General features: G+C 37.7%; 1 long non-coding RNA gene across 1 annotated transcript; it reads left to right on the top strand.

Annotated features, from left to right (window-relative positions):
* The first annotated feature begins 344 nt into the window (after positions 1–344).
* On the top strand, positions 345–2496 carry LOC107548187 (uncharacterized). Its single transcript, XR_001604446.1, has 3 exons — positions 345–575; positions 1038–1099; positions 1927–2496. It is a non-coding gene; the product is annotated as an uncharacterized lncRNA (long non-coding RNA).
* The last annotated feature ends 2371 nt before the right edge of the window (positions 2497–4867 follow it).

Raw genomic sequence — 4867 nt, 5'->3', positions numbered from 1 at the left:
CACGTTGTTGTCCACTGGGTGGCAGTAAAGCACCGCCTTAAATGATGTGTCGCTGACAGCGGTTGTTGACTCGCAACAGGCCAATGTAGGATAATTAAAAACATACAAAGGCAGTGTTTTGATACATATTTTTCATTTTACCATATTGGAACGACAGATCTTTTTCAACCTTGTAGCCAGAGAAAATGTGACAGCAGAATAATAGGCATTGGATGTAACAGCAGTTTCCTCTGCGGTTAATCCAGAAATCTTATTCAGGTGCTTCCAATTTAAAATCGCTTTGATTAGTGGCCTGTTTATGTAACAGAGAAAGTTTGAGACAAGAGTCCAAGATTCAAAAGAGTTTGTCACAAACGTTTTGCATTTGTCATGCTGTATACTTCGCTATATCAAACAGTTCAGCTTTTATATGTCATTAACAATTTTTACTACTTTGTTTTTCGTTCCTAAGGTACTTGATTTAGCACATGTGCTCACAAATCGAGCTCCTCTGTGACTCATGAGCTTCTGAGTTCCTAAAGGCCTGGTCAACATGGACAAAAGAGCTGGAGAAGATGTTGGAAATGCTGTATATTGTAGGTTTGATCAACACCTCAAATGAGTCCTGGTGACATATTTTGTCTCTTTACTTTTCAGTGATTTGAAAGAGCCTAAATTAACGCCATATAAAATATATCATTATATAACGTTTTGTTTTATTATACATTTGCATTTGATTAAATAGGCTAATATGATATATAGTTTGACTGTTTATTATAATACATTTTTTAATGATCAGAATTTGCAGAAAAATGTACTTTAGTCTGATTAATAAAGTTTTCAGATGTTCCTGGAAAATTAATCTATTTTGAGAATTTGTTCATAAATGGCCATTGCTTTATATATGAATAAAGTAAAATGCAAAGTCGTTGTACTGATTAAGAATTCAATGAAAAAGCCTAGAAGTCAACATATTTTCAGAATGACTCGCATCTGAATTTGAGTTGGATTTTAAAGCTGGGTTAATTACCATTAACCTATGTAAATGATCCTGGCAGGTTCCACTGAATGTTGTATTATGGAAGCAGACTCCACGGGGAGCAGAGACCCCATCGATCAGGTACTGATCTGTGTGTCTGAAACCTGCACAGGTTGTCACTACCTAAATCACCAGTGCAATAATAGCCTTTGGGTATTTGCAATGGAAGTGTGGGGCTTCAGAGCTCATATCTGAGACCTGTTCATATCCAGAGGAGGCAGATGAAACCTTTTTTTTTTTTTTAAAGAGTTTATAGATTCCCTCCGATTCTGTATGTATTTCACATGGTGTAAATCAAAGCAGGTTAAAGTTACATAGTTCGGAACAACCTATTCTGGAAGAACTTGTTTGAAGTGAGGCAGGCTTATGTTACAGCAGCTCTTCTGGTCCTGGGTCACCACTGGGTCATGGAATTACTAAACCTTTGCTTTAACCATTAATTCTGATGAAACCATTTTCAATTAGAAAGATTTCTATCAATATTCTCTCATTAAACAATAGTCATGCATATTTTGTATATGATGTTTTATTGCCCTTACTTTGATTTGCAAATTGATTTGACAAATTATAAATGATTTAACTAAGCTTTACAAATGATTGCACAAAGAAACCTATACAATGAATGTGCTTTCCCGCATGCCAGCTGAAACCCTTGAGCTACTCATAAATCAATATACCAGCTTGTTGCCATCCTACATAAACATGTACAAACATTTTATATTTATCCGTCATTTGCAACAGCTTAAACAAGCTCTGCTTTCTGCTTTAGTGTAGTTGATTATAGTGTATTTTATTATTTATTTTTTTATCAGTGTCAGGGATTTTATAGTTAACAAACTATACCAGCTTGTAATTCTTATTTATGTATGTCGTATTTTACCACAATTTATTTCCATTTTTACTTTCAGTTATTTCCCCACAGCTTTCCTGTTAGTCACATGCTTTGCTGGGAAATAAACCTCCAAATCTCACAATGCTCCGCTGCTACCTGGCCCGTACAAGTCCTTCTTGTTCTCACAGAAGAATGCTGTTGTCCCATCAGATTAAGCAGAAGAGAAGCGGCATAGTAGCCTGTCCCGTCCCTCTCTGGCAGCCGGCAGACAAGATTATGTAATGCTGGTCCCTCAAACGATGTGGCAATTGCCAAACACATGGCATATGGTCTATCAAAAGGCTGATTTTAAGATTTCCTGTTTAGATGCACTCGCTCTAAACTTCTCAAGATGTTGATGCAATGAAAAAAAAAAAAAGTGGCTTTCGAACATTGATTTTGGTTGAATCCGCTACCATATGGTTTAATGTGGCTTTCTTCTGGACAGAGGCCATCCGGGAAAACATTGGCATCACTTTTATCTCACTCTCTCTTTCTTCTTCAATAACAGCCAACACATAGCAGCAGATTAGAGGCCCTCATAGTCCTCCCAACCCCCGGCACATAACAATGGTGTTAGCTGGGGCCATACAGCTGGTCCGGTCCTGGGTGGATCTCACACAGAGCCTCAATCTGCTTCCTGTTACTAGAATTATACTGTAAACACTTGTTGTTTATGCCTGGAAAGGATAAATCTGACGGTTGATCAAATCGACATTTGGATGGTTATCACTCATTTACATAACACGGTAGAAATTGGAGCGACCGGGCCTTGTTTAAACTGATTAGACAGGATTGAATAACATTTTTAAATGACATATTTTAGTTCGACCTATGTGTTGGAAGTGCTCTGCTAGTTGCTTTGGAGTTTTCTGTTTGGTTTTGACTGCCTGCCCAGGCCCATGCTGTGAAAGCCAATGTGCATTCCAGTTGAGAACATTCTGCTTCGTATCCTCCTCCGTGTCTTAAATCACTCTCCTGTCTTAGCGTTCGGAATTATTTGCTTCTATTTTTCATTCCAGCTCATCCACGTCAATGGGCCTCAAAGTCATCCTAGCTTCTCTCAGAGGAAACTGAGAACGGCCGTCACCTTTTAACCCGAAGAATTGCTCCTGTAACCACAGAGAATGCGATCTTAGGTTGAAAATGCGTGCCGGTCTGGAAAAGACTCTTGTAATTCAGAGATTTAATGTCCGGTTTGACAAATTTGCTGTTATAAATCAGCGTAGCGTATAGGCGGTCAGTCATTACAGCTTGCAATTCATTGACAGCGCTGCAGAAGTCATAACTTAAAAGGAAACGAGAGACAGTCCAGTATACTTTGATATATAGCATCTCTGTTAAATCGTGTTCAACATCTGTTAGAAAACCAGCTGGTACCCAGGAAAAATAGCAAGCAGGGGTTTCTTTAAATTAGCCACTGTTCTCTTTACACGAGCCCAGCTGGATTTGTTAGCCCCTTTTATCTCTCTCCAGGTGTAACTTTAAAAAAAGGGAAAAAGCGTTTTTAAATGAAGTTTCATTTTTCAAAGTCCTAGGGAAGAACATATCAAATAACTTGTTAGGGATAGCACTAACTGTTCACCATTACAAACTAATATCACAGAGCAAGAGATGTCCATTCTTCTCAAATATGGTCACAGCCATTGGTGCATGATTCAAACCAACAGCATGATTGTCACATTGATTCTATACAACATTTCTGTAAACAAGAAGTTAATATTCAGTAACTTGTTATATAATAGTGCTAGACTTTGTCTGTTTTTGCAGTGTTGTTTCTGACAGTGGTGTTGTTTTGCTACTGAATGAATCAGGAATTTGAATGAATCAGTGAATGATTCAAATTATCCACTTATAAGAACCATCATTTTTTCATAAAGGAAAATGTGATCTATATTTACTGGTGATATATTTATGAAGGATGAAACACACATTAGCAGTTAACATAATTGCAACATAGTATCATTGGAAAATAATTTTTTACATAGGAATAGATTCCTGAAAACTTGACCAAATATCTACATATTTCACAAGGGAAAGTGTTGTTTTCTTATTGCTGAAATTAATGGAAAAAATAAGGATGCCTTGAATTTCTGTCATTTACTAGAGCAGGGCTGTCCAAACTCTGTCCTGGAGGGCCGGTGTCCTGCAGAGTTTAGCTCCAACCCTAATTAAACACACCTGAAGCAGCTAATCAAGCTCTTACTAGGCATAGAAACTTCCAGGCAGGTGTGTTGAGGCAAGTTGGAGCTAAACTCTGCAGGACACCGGCCCTCCAGGACCGAGTTTGGACAGCCCTGTACTAGAGGAACTTGCAGAAAACTAGTTCATTCATTCATTCATTTCCTATTATGATGCTTGTCTGTTGTACATCTCAGAAAAGTTCAGTGTTGTTCCAGTCAAGTTTTGTTTGTTTACATTCTTCTGTTCAATACAGTTCTTGCATTGTGTTTTTTTAACAAATCGGTTGAGTAAATGACTTAAGTCATCAGTATTGGAAATAGCTTATGAGGTCAGTCACTTGTTTCTTCCCTAAATGAATTAGCGATTTTTAACAATGTTGTTGAGTGAATAATTCAGATGACTCACTTATAAGTTCAGTCACTTGTTTCATTCTTGAATGAATCTGTGTTTTTGAATGAATCTGTTGGGTAAATGATTCAAATGACTCACTCATGAGGACAGTCACTTCATTCCTGATTCAAGTGATTGAATGATTTAAGGCCAATCACTTGTCTCAACTTTGGTGCATCGATGTAACCTGGCAAAAGGAGTCACTGAAAAATCCCCACCACTAATACAGAGACTGGCAGTCTGTCTGGAAAGTGAAAACAAACAAGCAGAGTGATACAAACAGTAGAAAGTCCCAGCACTGTTGGACGACATCAGTGCTCTTGGAATGCCTCCCATCCAATAAAATTTGAGGACTAGAAGTAACTGTTGCATAATAAGATTCTATCTGTGCAGATAATGATTTT

The sequence above is a fragment of the Sinocyclocheilus grahami genome, unplaced genomic scaffold (genome assembly GCF_001515645.1).
Source record: "Sinocyclocheilus grahami isolate Dianchi unplaced genomic scaffold, SAMN03320097.WGS_v1.1 scaffold344.1, whole genome shotgun sequence".
Taxonomy (NCBI): Eukaryota; Metazoa; Chordata; class Actinopteri; order Cypriniformes; family Cyprinidae; genus Sinocyclocheilus; species Sinocyclocheilus grahami.
The sequence above is the reverse complement of the archived record's forward strand: the minus strand, read 5'-3'. Positions and strand labels throughout refer to the sequence as shown.